General features: G+C 38.2%; 2 long non-coding RNA genes across 2 annotated transcripts in view; both read left to right on the top strand.

Moving 5' to 3' along the window:
• LOC134759777 (uncharacterized) overlaps window positions 1–865 on the top strand; it is a 109,827-nt gene extending 108,962 nt beyond the window's left edge. The window contains exon 5 of the long non-coding RNA XR_010136519.1: window positions 21–865. This is a non-coding gene — a long non-coding RNA (uncharacterized LOC134759777). The remainder of the gene's footprint in view (window positions 1–20) is intronic.
• A 10,658-nt stretch (window positions 866–11,523) lies between these two features.
• On the top strand, window positions 11,524–14,222 carry LOC129047731 (uncharacterized). The gene is made up of 3 exons (XR_008509494.2): window positions 11,524–11,718; window positions 12,733–12,932; window positions 13,348–14,222. It is a non-coding gene; the product is annotated as an uncharacterized LOC129047731 (long non-coding RNA).
• The last annotated feature ends 1,427 nt before the right edge of the window (window positions 14,223–15,649 follow it).

Here is a 15,649-nt window from a genome sequence, read left to right on the forward strand (position 1 = left end):
TTATTGCCTTAAATTTCCAGGCTGTGGAACCCCAAAGTCAACCCCCAATCATCCCCAGAAGAAAAGTACACTTTGAATAATTACAGTCCTTTAACTTTCCTGATTCAACTTTCAAAGGCCACGAATTGCTTCTAACGAAGAAGCTGAAGTGAAAGAAGGAACGTCAACAAAAATGTCTGTTTGTGTTATCTCTTTACTTTCAGGGTTTATAGGTTTGGGGGAATGTTTTTATTTTCGGTGGAATAGAAGAAGGGAAGAAGAGAGACTAAAAAGCATTTCTTAGATTTCCAGAAGCAGTAATGGAAAATCCCGACCCTAGAGTCTTGCTTTCTTCCTAGAAATAGAATGCTCCTGAAGTTCCCAGGAGAGCCCTTGGCAGACAGATGTCAATCATTCCATCGCTTGTTTTGCTGGGTGGAGTCACTGGAGCTTAAAGAAGGGGAAGTAAACTCAAGGGCACATCCTGGTGACCTCTAGTCACGGGTCAAATTTCACTGATGTCAATTAAAAATGACCAAAGACCCGCCCCTGTGAAAACCATGTGGGCAGCCATTTTGTCTCAGGGAAACTGCCCAGATCTGATGTAAAGTATTTCCGGACGTCTCTTCGTTGTATATGGCATTTCCCTGAAATAAGCAACTCTCTGAAAAATATCATAGCGCAGATCAAAATGAAGTACTCTGTGGTGAAGTAGAAGTACACAGTCAACAAAGAAACTTGCTCTCAGGCTGCACAGTATGGAAATCCCAGCGCAGCAACTTGGAAATCCCATCTGCTACATATTTGCCTGAGTACTTTAAGGTTCTATGGACAATTGTCTCTCTGCGTAGATTAACCTTAAACTTGTTGCGTTTTGAGATGGTATTTCTTGTTTCATTTCTCTTGCTTTTCTCCCCTGTTTTATAATAAGTTTCATTCACTCTGTGATACTTTGAGAAGAGATAATCTTCTACTAAGGGATGTTGCTGTGATAACCTCCAAGCCACAAACACAGGTTTTAATCTTACCTCAGGGAAGTCCTGCCTCTCTTGCAGACTAGTTTATGTCTGAGTGGATTTGCCTATCAGCGTCTTTTCTGATGAGGCACGTAGCCCAGCACAGCAGCAAAGAATCCTGCAGCAGGCAGATAAAGCTTTCTAAAAATGTTTTAATTTTACTTTAAATTGACAAATAATAATTGTATATATTTGTGTGGTACAATGTGATGTTTCAATACATGCGTACATTGTGGAATGATCAAATCAGGCTAATTAACCATATACATTACCTTACATACTCAGTTTTTTGTGATGAGAACATTTAAAATTTAGTCTTTCAGCAATTTTGAAATATACAATCCATTCTTGTTCTAGTGACTACACTGTGCAATAGATCACCAGAACTTATGCCTCAGATAAAGCTTTGAATCCTGTGAATCCTGTTACCACAGAATAGCAAGTGACCTTAGACCAGTTACTTAACCCCTCTAAACCTCAATTTCCTCATCTCTACTAGTAAGACTATAATAGCATCTACTTCACAGGGATGTTGGAAGGATTACATGCTCTCAAGAAGGCTTAGTAAATCCTAACTCCTACTACATTATTTTACTGAGGTCTCATCGAATTAGATACCCAAGAGAGAGAAAATGAAAGGGAAGTGCTTAACATTTGTGACAACCTTAACGTGATCTGCACATTTTCTAAAAATTATACACTTGTATGACTTCATTTCCCCCAAGATAATATATTAGTACTTTGGAAAGTGTGAGATGAAAAATTGTTATCCTGAACTGCAATATCCTACTTTCTGACTTCAAATCCTTATCTATCCTGCACTTCTCACTATACCGTCTCTTAGACCTCATTAGGGTCATCTCATGGCCTGTGCTTTGGTTCCCATATCCTCCCACATTTCCAGAAACTTTCCGTGTATCAGTTACCCCTTCTCTCCTCTCAGCTGGGTCCTTCCCATAAGTAATGAAGCCCTAGGTCACTCTAAGCCTTTCCATATTGCAAAATAATATGGAAAGGGCCATATTTTCCCTCTTGCCACTACTGTATTTCTCTCTTTTCCTTCAGAGCCAGTCTTTTAACAAATTATGTACGCACTGCTGCCATTTTTTCAAACCTGCCTCACTCTTTAGCACATTACAATCTGGTTTCTAGCCCAAATATTCCACCAAGTCGCCCTCACAAAGATCTCTAGTGGTCTCCATGTTGCTAAATCCAAAAAACTTTTTCAGTCTTTATCTCATTGACCTTCTTGCTGACAATAGCCACAATCCCTCTTGCTTGGACTTTATTGCCTCTGATACTACATCTTGGTTTTCCTTCCAAGTCTCTGACTGCTCCTGTTTTGTCTCCATTTCTGCCTCTTTCTTCTCTACCTTCGATTAAATATTGAAGTTCCCCACGTCTCAGTCCTAGACTCTCTTCTCACTTTGTATACTCCACTCTATCCTGACAATCATTATCAATCATGATTTCAGTTATGTGATACCAACTTACATCTCCAGCCCAGACCACACCTCTGTGTTCCAGACCCAGATGCCCCATTATTTGTTGATCACATCTCCATTTGGAAGGCATTCCTCTTCAGTTTGCTTAAGACCAAGTTCATGATCTTCCTCAGCAAAACTGCTCCTTTTCCTTTGTTCTCTGTCTCAATGATTGATACCATTATCCATCCAGCATATATCATTCTTGATGCCCTCTTCTCCCTCACTCACCATACTTAATTCATCACTAGGACCTATCTCTTTCATTTCTTAAATGTCTCTCAAAACAATCTTGATTCCAATATTTCCATAGTCATCATCATAGGATAGTCACTGTAGCATCAATCTGTGCTGCCATCATCTCTCTTTATTCTCCTGAGTTTTCTCTCCATTCACTCTGCTTTCCCAGCCCCAATTCCTTTCTCCACATTGCAGCCAGTCCCACCATGTCCGTCCTTAAAACTTGCCAATAACTTCCTATGGATCACAGGAAAATGATCAAAATTTTTAACACTGTGTTGCAAAGACAGCCTTCCACAATATCTGTTTTCTCCTTCTACCTCCCAAAAATCTTTTGTTATTGGGACAGCAATATATCTCAGACACAAATAAAAAAAAAGATAATTCCTAACTTCCTTTACAGAGAGGAATAACCTGTGCGATATAAGCAGAAGTTGTTAAACGGAGTACCCAGGAAAGTCCTTTTATCCTTGCCCTTTGGGTTCTTCATGTTTGAAATATGGTTGTGATGACTGGCACTCCAGCCTCCATCTTGAGACCTTGAAGGAGGCTAGAACCAGAAATGGTAGGGCAGAAAGATAAAAGAGGCGTGGGTCCCAATGACTTGGGAGAACCATGCTACAAGACTTGATTTTCTACTTCCGGGCTTCTTCTATGCAAGAGAACAAAATCTTTACATATTATATTCACTAGTTGGATTTCTGGCACTAGGAGTTGCAGTCAGTTTCTAATTGATACACACAAGATTTGCAAGGCCCTACACAGTCTTGTCTCTGCTGTACCTCCCAAGCTGCTTCTTGCCCCATTGTCACCTGTATGCTCTTCAATACAGCCACATTGGCCTGATTTTAATTCAAATGCACCTTGCTGCATTTCTTTTTATGTTATTTATTTATTTATTTGAGATGGAATCTTGTTCTGTGGCCCAGGTGAGAGTGCAGTGGTGCGGTCTCGGCCCACAGCAACCTCCACCTCCCGGGCTCAAGCAATTCTCCTGCCTCAGCCTCCCAAGTAGCTGGGATTACAGGCACCCATCACTACACCCCGCTAATTTTTGTATGTTTAGTCGAGACAGGGTTTCACCATGTTGATCATACTGGTCTCAAACTCCTGACCTCAAGTGATCCACCTGCCTCACCATCCCACAGTGCTGGGATTACAGGCTTGAGCCAGCACACTTGGCCCCTTGCTGCCTTTCTGCACAGGGCCTTTATACACTCTTTTCTTAGTCTATAAATTTTCCTTTCCAACCCCTCATCCTCCAGCCTGACCTAACTTATCTCTACTCATCTTTCAGATTTCAGTTAGAGCAGGACTTTCTTAGGGAAGTCTTCCTGAGCCTCCCTCTTTTCCTCTTCACTCCCGTTTCCACCAATCTAGAATAGGTTCCTTTGTTCTGTGCTGTCATGGAACTATATTCTTTTGCTTCAGAATATTTTCCTTAGGTTTAGAAATTAGATATTCATTGATGTCATTATTTGATAAATATCTGCCTCCTTTATTAGATTTAAGCTTTATGAAAGCAAGGGCCATGTCTGTTTTTGTTCAACATTTTATTCCCAGCACTTCGCACAGTCTTTGGTATATATTCTATGCCTGCTAAATAATAGTCAAATGGGCTGGGCACAGTGGCTCACACCTGTAATCCCAGCACTTTGGGAGGCCAAGGTGGGCAGATCACCTGAGGTCAGGAGTTTGAGACCAGCCTGGCCAACATGGTGAAACCCCCATCTCTACTGAAAAAACAAAAATTAGCCAAGCATGGTGGTGCATGTCTGTAGTCCCAGCTACTCAGGAGGCTGAGGTGGGAGAATCACTTGAACCCAGGAGGTGCAGGTTGCAGTGAGCTGAGATCATGCCATTGCACTCCAGCCTGAGCGACAAAGCAAGACTATCTCAAAAAAAAAAAAAAAAGAAAAGAAAAAAAGAAAAAATAGTCAAATGAATGAATAGGGACCTCTAGTCCCTTTTTTCATAATCTATATCAGGCCCTTTCATTCTCTCTTGCCTTACGCACTCTCTTGCCAAAACTCATAACTTTACAGTAATGTTTGCATAATGTTTTATGGCTTAAAAACAACTTTATATAAATTATCCCATTTTCAGTATCTACAACAACTATATAAGGTATGTAAATAGTGACAAATCTTATTCAAACAAGGATTTCAACATAAAATCAGTCCCATGTAATCTGTTTAAGTAGTCACCAGAGTTTTTGACTTCATTCTCTCTCATTTAAATCTTGAGCCTCACTAGCAAATTACAGTTTTGAGAATTATCCAACTGATCTGTAGCCATCCAAAATACATATTCCAACAAGCAACAAGGAAAGACCAGCTAGGAAAGAAATTCAACATCACCATTGCCTTGCCCCTCAGATATTGTATTCTGTATTCAATTTGATTCTCCTGATCTTAATCCCTTAGCAAAGTGGTTCTGAAATATGAGCATGCATCAGAATCACCTGGAAGTCTTGTTAAAGCACAGATTGCTGGTCTCTGATTCAGGAGGCCTAGAGTTTCTGATTCAGGAGGTCTGGGATAGGGTCAAAGGATTTGCATTTCTAACAAGATCCCAGGTGATGTCAATGCTGTTGGTTCAGGCACACTTTGAGAACCTCTGTTTTATTGGCTCCTCAAGAAAAGAGAATCTGTTTCTTTAAGAACCTAGCAGTGGATAAATTTGCTGTTTAGCATTTTTAACAGCAGCCTGCAGAGCATGTCAACAAGGGTATAATTTCCAGCTTACCGAGGGCAACACAGTAGAGTTGTGACTATCCTGAGAGCCGCTGAGCCACTGCATATTACCCTATAGGTAATGAGGAAGAGAAGTCATCTAACCTTAGTGGGTAAGCCCTGGTTGTTGTGTGGCCTGCCCAGACCTCTGAACCTGCCTATCTCTCAAGACTATGGATGATAGCAGCAGCTGTGTGTGCTGATGGGTAGCCTGCATTTCACTTTCTATCTCAGCAGATCAAATAGCTCAGCCCAAAAAGCACTAGTCCTCGAAACACAAAGAGCATGAAGAAAGCAGGATGGCATCTCCAGCTCCACTTTATCCCTACTGATGATTTGGAAGGTAAGATGATTTATTCTGTGATCGTAGCCATCCACCCTCCTGTGAAACCCTTTCCAATCATAAAATCTGCGTATCTTCCAGCTGTGTCCCACCAAGATGCTTGTGTTGTTTTACCTTTTCATCCTCATTTTCTTCCTAAAAGGGCTTGGGGAAATTGTTTTATTCCTAAAATATGATTGCGCCTGTTTTCCTAATTGATTTTGAAATCTGTTTTGGATGTAAAGTTAAGGGCCAAAATAAAGACTGGTAAGGTTTAACTATCATTTCATCCATTCAACAAATCTTTAGGATAGATAATAGAGACACAAAGAAAGAAAAATGTCCTCGTTCTTTTTTTTTTTTTTTTTAAACAGAGTTTTGCTCTTGTTACCCAAGCTGGAGTGCAATGGCGCGATTTCGGCTCACCGCAACCTCTGCCTCCCGGATTCAAGCAGTTCTCTTGCGTCAGCCTCCTGAATAGCTGGGATTACAGGTTCCTGCCACCATGCCTGGCTAATTTTGTATTTTTAGTAGAAACAGGGTTTTTCCACGTTGGTCAGGCTGGTCTCAAATTCCCAATCTCAGATGATCTGTCCCCTTCGGCCTCCCAAAGTGCTGGGATTACAGGCATGAGCCACCGCGCCCAGCTGAAAAATGTCCTCATCATTCTTGTTAAGGAAATTTTCTGAAGCCTCACTCTCCTCACCTAAAAACTGAAGATAATTATAATAACCCCTATCTTTTGCAGTTACTGTTGTAGTTAAAGAAAGTAAAACTATTAAGTTTTTAGCAGAGTATCCAGTGCATTGTAAATACTCGATACAAGCTGGTTGTTACTAAATTAGGTAGAAAGATGATAATACTGGTGTTTCAATAGATAGGCAAAAAGTATTGTTTTATCACAGTTTTGAATAAGGAAGTTCTTACAGAGGAAAGTGTAAAATTTTATTACATCTCCCATTGCCAACATTACTATCCAAATATTTACTTATCTTAATCACAGGCCTCTGCTTAAGGTGAATTGCGTATTGCCTATAAGCCAGAATAAGGTGTATTTTTACAGTAATTCTATCTACCACATGTATGATGACCACTGCTACTAAGTAATAATAACTACAATATTCCTCCAGCCCTTGCCATGTACCATGCACTATTCCTAAGTGCTTTACAAGTATGATCTCATTTAACCCTCAAGATCACTCAAGGAAATAAACACTACTTTTCATGGTCCTTTTACATATGAGGAAACAGATACCCAGAGAGTTTAAATGACAAGGAAAACTTCATGAAGGCCAGGCACGGTGACTCACACCTGTAATCCCAGCACTTTGGGAGGCCGAGGCAGGTGGATTACCTGAGGTCAGAAGTTCAAGAGCAGCCTGGCCAACATATAGTGAAACCCTGTCTCTACTGAAAAATACAAAAATTAGCTGGGTGTGGTGATGCACACCTGTAGTCCCAGCTACTTGGGAAGCTGAGGCAGGAGAATTGCTTGAACCTGGGAGGCAGAGGTTGCAGTTAGCTGAGATCTCACCATTGCACTCCAGCCTGGGCGACAGAGCAAGACTCTGTCTCTCAAAGGAGGAGAAAAAGAAAACTTCATGCAGCTTTTACTACAAACATGTGGGTATACTTTTCAGATATGTGCATGTGAATCTGTTGGGGGAAAATTATCAGGCATGTAAGTGTTTCTAGGTCTTACACGAAAGAGGATGCTGGCCCCACTGCCCCATTTCTTCTCTTTTCCCCATCTAAGGAAGGTCACAGTTTGCCAGATGGTCCACCATGTTGGACTTTTGTGCTGCAAAATTATTAAGAAAAATGGAGGGATGAGAACTGAAGCTACCATGATAATCCCTCTTGTCTCTGACGGTTGCTGTTATGGAGTGAGAAGCGTATCTCCATTGTAGTAGGATTCTTATCTACAAAATGGGAGCTACACTATTTGAATTTCATGTAAGGCCCTCAGTACACTTTATCTGTGTTGATCCCATTATGCCACAGCTTTCTCTTTACCTCACTGTCTCCATTTGTGAAATATGGTTAAGAATGTGGCGTACCTCACAGGACTGTTGTGAGGAATGACTCATGGCTATGAAGGAGTTTGTACAATGCAACATTCTATTTAGGGCTTCAGTATGTTTTTTATTGTTTTCAAGGACTAATTTTCAAAGCAATATGACAAAGTAGATAGAAAGCTTTTCAGAAATGTTGGAGAAACTGATTACTAATGTTAGTCAACAGTCATCATTTCGTCACCTAAAAATAGATGCAACTATGACCTTTGATCATGCAGCAAATATAATATTTCAGAACCTGAAGAAAAAAAAGAAAGATGGAGGGAGAAAAGAAGGAGAGAAACGGGTTAGGGCTGTGGGAGGGGTTTGGGGAGTGACGAAAAAAGAAATATGGGGGTTGATGCAATGTATATTGAAAATGAGTGAAAGATAAAGGAGGAATTCTGAGAGGTATATATTCTTACGTGTTCTCAATAAATATCTTCAGTTCTTCTTCAATGACTTTTTGGATGCCTAATTGGGTTTCTTTGATTGACAGACTGCTTTGAAACTGGACCATATAGGTGGACAACTTTTAAACATTACAGGGGCATATTTAAAACATTATAACTTTATCAAAATTATTCCAATTATATGTGCTTGTTTGCGATATAATATGCTGGTGACAACAAAATTCGTAAAACTTCATTCTGTGATGTTTCTTACATTACTCAGGGATCAGAACACCTAGAAATTATAATTTCCTTTACACAAGGCCATGGACTATTGATTTATCTAATTCCCTCAGAGAATAACCTTAACAAAGATGTGAGGTTGGAGAGAGATTAATGGATTTGAAAACAGGAAAATAACTTAAAGAGATGGAAACACTCAGGGTCATAGACAGGTTTATGTCTGGAAACAAAGACCTTATTACAATAACTCTGTGTGCATCTCTGCATCTTCACAGGAAAGTGTACATACAATATCCTTAACAAATCAAGTTTATGAATTTTTCTGTTACTATAAGTTTCCTACTAATTCATTCATTTTTAAAGAGTAGACCACAAGCAATTTTGGGTACACAAATATTAAGAAAAGATTATGGGGACATTTTTTATAACTGAGAAAATTGGTATTCTAAAAATTGGGAATAAGCTGCCACTATTTTATATTAGTGGTAGAACATTGTGGTTCTGATTATTGAAACTGGCCTTCTGTGACAACAAAATCAGAATCACTATACTAAAAACAAAGGTAGTTACAAAGAGATCAATTTGGGAGCTGTGTCTGCTAAAGTGGGGTATCGATGTGCCATTAATCATATAAATGTTTTGAGAGGGTCCATCTGATTGTGGAATGTAATTAACTAACATTTTCACTCTGAAGAATCCCTTATTATTTTCCCCACAGGAATCATCATGTCTTTTGATGCTATCAACTGTCAATCAGAATGTCTGAGCCACTTGCTAAAGCAATATTTTTCTCATCAAAAGCTTAGTGTTTTGACTAGCCCATATAGACTATAATGGGTTTAGATTAAGTTTTTGGAAAAGATGAAAACAGAGACTGGATTTCTGCATCTGGTGGTATGCCAAATTACATGGCCTAAAAACCCTTTTGGTACAGAGCACATAGAAATTTCAGATAAACTACAAAAACATCCCTTTAGATAGATAGTGCTTGCAAAGAAGAAGTAAATAAAAATAAGCAAGGAAAATTTCAATGGCCAAAAATGAAGAGGGAATTGACAACTAGAGTGATAAGCAAATCAGTTGACCTCATGGAAACTTGGTGGGGGAGGGTCTCAGTCATTTACGGTCTTATGTTTCAACCACCTGAAACCCCTGAAAAATGAAGAGTTGAAAATGAAATCACTGCACGCAACCAAGACACCGGAAAGGGTGTAAATTTTCCCATCTGCACAGGGCAACAATATGGAAACTTCTTGGTTTCAATCTAGGTATTGGTGTGGGGGAAATATCTCCTCTAAGAATTCGTGACCACAGGAATGTCCTCACATAGGTTTGGGTTTTAAGTTCACACAGTTCATATGACTTAGGAAGTCCCAAGCTGAGAAATAAAAATCAAAGCGGTTCTGGTGGGTCATACCCCGTCCTGACAGGTAGGTCTCTGGAGAGACACAGCAGGATGAGATCACTGGAGTTTCCAATGGTCAAACTCTTTGTTAGAGACCATAAATAAACTTTCAAAATGAGTAAGACTTAAAGGAAAGAATGAAAATATGTGAAAAGAACAACTATGAAAACTGAACAGGCTGAATTGAAAATTAACTAAAAGGACTTCTAAAAATTTAAATGTAATCCATAAAATTAAAAACCTGGGAAAAGGGTAAGTACAAGTAAAATGCAACTGAAAAAAACATGAACCAACTGGAATATAGATCCTAGGCACTACTTAGAATGTAGCACTGAGAAATAAAGAGATTAAAAATATTAAAATGAGGATAAAAAACAGTGTTTAAAGAATGAAAAGGTCTAACATACATTTAATAGGACTTTCAGAAGGGCAGAATAGAGAGTAGGAAGATGCAGTATTGAAAGCAGGATGCTTAGACACATCATAGTGTAAGTGTAGAATACCAAAGGCAAAGATAAAGAAACCAGAGAAACTCTGTCACTGAAAATACTGAGAAACAATAACTACATTTTATCTCAATAAGTGCCACTTTTTTAAATGCAAAATATCAATTTGCACTGAAATAAGACATAGAAGGCTAATTCCAGATCTGTTCGGAAAATATCTAAAATGAATCTGGGATATTTTGTCATATGAGCAGCAAGGAACTATCAAAGACTATGAAGTCATATCAAAATGACGTGGAAGCCAGCCTGAATAAACTTCCATTGGCCAAAGATGGGACAATTTGAACACAAATAAGAATAATAACTGAAATGGGTTAAAATAGATCAAATGCGTAAAACCCGTGACTTCATACTGATACTGCATAGGCCCTCTGTGATCACCTTGGAGGATGCCAGGGTATGATCATAGACATATAGAGCAACCATATTGTTTTGAGATCTGGTATAAAAAAAGAAAAATAATCCGTAATTTATCCTAACATTACTGTATGAACTGCAATGCAGAGCAAACAAAAATATTTGCGAAATAACTTATGCAAGTGTTTAGCTAATAGCTGAAGAAGGAATGATAGAATGTCATCATTTTACATGACTTAGGAAATAATGGACCTAGACAATGGTCATCCATAGCTGCTAATATGACAAAAAGAGAGACAAACAGACATTATATACTTCCTTATATCAACACACATCACCAGCTGTGGAGGAGTCTTGCAAAACACAAAACAAAATGAAATATAAACTGAAGGCTCTAGATTAACTATCGGCTTACAGGAAATAAAAAGGCAAGGGAAAAGAGTTAATATCACAGGGTTGCAACCAGCAAAATCCAGATTGTGGGGAATTTAAAAGAATGAATCAGATTCTTCAACAAAAAATTTTAAGAAAAAAACGTGGAAGAGGAATTTATAGATCGAAAGAAATTTAGAAGAACTACAAACTAATTGCAATGAATAGATTGTATTTGGTTCCTAATTCAAAGTGTTAAAAACATACAATACAATCAGATGTAAACACAGACAGGATATTTAACAATATTAAGGTATTACTATTAACTGTAGATATGTCCTTTTTTTGGAGGGCAGCAATCTAGTCTGCAGATGCTGTATCCCCTCTGGCACTTCCTGCTGCAGCCAATAAAGGCCGTTCCTACCATAGTTTATTTTATTTTTTAAAATGTTATTTACTTATTTAAAGACAGAGTCTTGCTCTCTCTCCCAGGCTGGAGTACAGTGGCGCAATCTTGGCTCACTGCAATCTCTGTCTCCCAGATTCAAGCGATTCTTCTGCCTCAACCTCCTGAGTAGCTGGGACTACAGGTGCCTGCCACCACGCCTGGGTAATTTTTGTATTTTTGGTAGAGACAGGGTTTCACCATGTTGGCCAGGCTGGTCTCAAATTCCTGACCTCAGATGATCCACCCACCTTAGCCTCCCAAAGTACTAAGATTACAGTTGTGAGCCACTGTGCCCAGCCCCATAGTTAAAAAAAAAAAAAAAAAAAAAAATAGGTGTATTGATGTATGCTGGTTATGTTGAAATGCACATGTGTACACACAAGGAATTCTTAAAATATCTCAGTTGAGCATAATTTGTTGTCTTGTTTAAGACGTTAGAATGATTAAAAATAATGTAAAAATATTACATTAGGAATATCATGATAGGAAAATACCATTTAAAGAATATTAAAGTAATCATATACATAGGGCAGAAGTTATAAGACTTAAAGGGGGAAATTCAGACTTAGAAAGAGTGATATTGCTTCTTTAAGTTATTCTAGGTTGATATGTTAACAGCCAGATATTTCAGTTGTTTTCTTCATCTTTCCTTAAATGCTCATCTGTTGTGAAGAACTTTATCCTTTTAGAATTGTAGGGGTTTTTATGGTCATCAAAAAGCACATCCTCATAATATGCTATTGTTAAGAAATAAAATTTTAAAAAATCTTTCAAACACAGATCTGTAATTAATTCAGGAGTCAAAGAAGAAATTATAACGGAAGTTATAATTATTTAGAATTAAATAATTAATAAAATTTAAAACTCATTGGAACAGTAATATAAGTAAAAGCAGCTGAAAGGAACATCAAGTAATCTAAAGAAAGAAAAAAAGGGACTACATAATACAAAAACAGCACAAATTAGTAAAATTAAAATCAGAAATTTGTTGGAGTGTAAGAGAGCCAAATAAATAACTTCCTTGTTGTCTCTTAAACTCTGAATCCGCTGTAAGATCAACAGAGTCACAGATCTGAAGACCAAATTATCACTTTTATTGATGATAAATTATGTTAGAGGGTGTAACTAAGAGTAAGAGCCAAACAGATCTACTGACACTCCCTGTCCACCCTCTAGTTTGTAGAACTTGGAACTACATACCAGAGAGATGCAGACACACACACCCAGGACTGTTATCTTGCACTGCACGGGAGGGTGAAAAGAAATCTCATTCTCCATGCTTAGGATTTTTGATGGTTTACATCAACCCAACCAAGAAGTGAGGACCAATGGCTGTCACCCGACAACAGATACTCAAGTTAACCTTCATGCAGAGAGTAAGAAATGGGGAAAGAAATCTGGATTATTTGGGGAAATCAATTCATACATAAATCATAGGAGTGGAAAATAAGTTTTTCTTCCTGTTAAACACAATAGAGAAAGTCAACCAAATCAAATATTTTGTTTAGTAAAATGGATACATTTGGGGGAAAATTTTTAAGAATTAAAAAGACAGTACAAATAGATGAAACAGGGAACATAAACTAAGATAAAGCAGATATCAAAATAGTAAAAGAATCATATGGACTTTATACAAATAAACTTGAGCATTTATACAAAGTGAACAATTTCCAAGGAAAATACAATTTTGCATAACTGAGTCAGGAAGAAATGGAAAACCAAAGGAATCTATAATCATTAAAGACACTGAATCTATAATTATATAAAACTCTATTCTACCACCCCAAAAAGGAAGAAGAAAGAGGAGAAAATGGAAGAGAAAGTGGAGAACTACCACCAGGTTGAAATTATTTTAATAGCGAGTTCTACCAAATATTGGAACAGGCAAATCCAAGCTTACATAAATGCTTCCAGACAATGCAGGCCACCCAAATTGTTCTCAAAGATGATTTTACTTTCTTCTCTGAGGAAGAACAATTCTGTTTCTTCTCAATTTCTTGAATTTGCTTTGGTAACTTTTACTTTCTTTTCATACAACATTCAAAGGGAGGAGAACGGGCTGGAAAAATATTATTCTTTATCTAATTGAAGAATGGTCAATATGAAATCAGAGATACACACACACAGCCTCCATTTTAAAGGGAGTGTCAATATTGATCTTTAAAAAATTAAAAGGGAAACACTACATATCTGCTAGTATGGCCAAATTCCAAAACACTGACAACACCAAATGCTGGTGAGGATGTGGAACAACAGGAACCTCCATTCACTGCTGGTGGGGATGCAAAATGGTACAGCTATGATGGAAGACAGTTTGGCAGTTTCTTACAAAACTAAACACACGATTAACCGTTGTGCTCCTTGGAATTTGCGCAAAAGAGTTGAAGACTTACATCTTACACAAAAACCTGCACATAGATGTCTATAGCAGCTTCATTTATCATTGCCAAAACTCAGAAGCAGCCAAGATGTCCTTCAGGAGGTGAATGGACTAATAAACTATGATACGTACCGACAATGTAATATTTCTGGGAGCTAAAAAGAAATGAGCCATCAAGCCATGAAGAGACATGTAGAAATCTTTCCTGCATATTACTGACTGAAAGAAACCAGTCTACAAAGGATACATACTGTATGAATCCAACTATGTGACATTCTGTAAAAGGTAAAACTATGTAAATAGTAAAAGATCAGTGGTTGACAGAGGTTGAGGGGAGGGAAGGGTGAATAAACAGAGTACAGGATTTTTAGGGCAGTGAGATTACTCTGTATGATACTATAATGGTAGAAATGCATCATTATAAATTTGTTCAAACTCACAGAATATACAATGCCAAAAGTGGCTCCCTAATGTAAACTATGGACGTTGGGTGACAATGATGTATCAATGTAGGTTCACCAGTTGTAATAAATATACCACTCTGGTAGGGGATGTTGATAAGGGGAAGGCTATTCATGGGGATGGGGAGGGAGTATGTGGAAATTCTCAGTACTTTCCATTCAATTTTGCTGTGAATCTACAAGTACTCTAAAAGTTAGCCTATTAAATAATTTTTTTAAAAAAGGAGACAATATATCCATAATTAAGGTCAATTCATTTATGTATCTGTTTAAGGCCAGGTTCATTCATAGGTGACATGGGAGGAAAAGTTTATGTTACCTATTCAACTAAAAAAAAAGTCAAGGAGTCTTATTCTAAGTTCACTGCCATAAATTATGTATATATATATAACTTATATATATAAAATATATATATATTATATAATATATTATATATATATAATTAAAAAGGAAAGACTACACATTTGCTAGAATGGCCAAATTAAACTGACAACACCAAAAGAAATATATATATGCATATATATATTTCATTTTTGAGAGTCTCACTCTGTTGCTCAGAATGGAGAGTAGTGGCTGATCACAGCTCCCTGCAGCCTCAATCACCCGGGCTCAGGTGATCCTCCTACCTGAGCCCCCTGAGTAGCTGGGGCTACAGGCATGTACCACCATGCCTGGTGTCTAAATATGAAATTCAGAGCCTAGCATCCCAGTTAAAAGCCACCCATCTCCAATGACAGAGGGAAGGGAATTTGGGAATGCTTAGAGCTGTCTCCCTACTCCCCACCTGACCCTCCACACAACCCTCTCAGGCCTGCTTGCTGCAATAGAAGAAAGAACATTAAGGAGGAGAAAAAAAGACATGGGTGATGCAATCCCAAGCAGCCCACTACAGTTTGACCTTTCCAGCCAGGAGGAAATTAGTAAAGACAGACACACACCAGTCCATGTACTGCCCTGGAACCCATTCAGGGTTCCGTACAGCCCTGGAATTTCACCCAGTCATTGTTGGGAAAGCTGATCAAAGCAGGTTAGCACAATCTCTCCTTGGAGTAGAATGAAAGGGGTAAGAGAAGAAGCAAATGAGAAGCTATTCTTTTCTTAAAGGTCAAAACTTGCCTATTATGTCATTTATACATTAATATAAGTTAATTTGTCACAGAAAGTTGGCAACATATACATGCCCTAGGAAAGGATAAGAAGAAGCGATCCATCCAGGGAAAGATGGGGAAAACCATGGTGGTTTTGCTATGTT

The sequence above is a fragment of the Pongo abelii genome, chromosome 13 (genome assembly GCF_028885655.2).
Source record: "Pongo abelii isolate AG06213 chromosome 13, NHGRI_mPonAbe1-v2.0_pri, whole genome shotgun sequence".
Classification (NCBI taxonomy): domain Eukaryota; kingdom Metazoa; phylum Chordata; class Mammalia; order Primates; family Hominidae; genus Pongo; species Pongo abelii.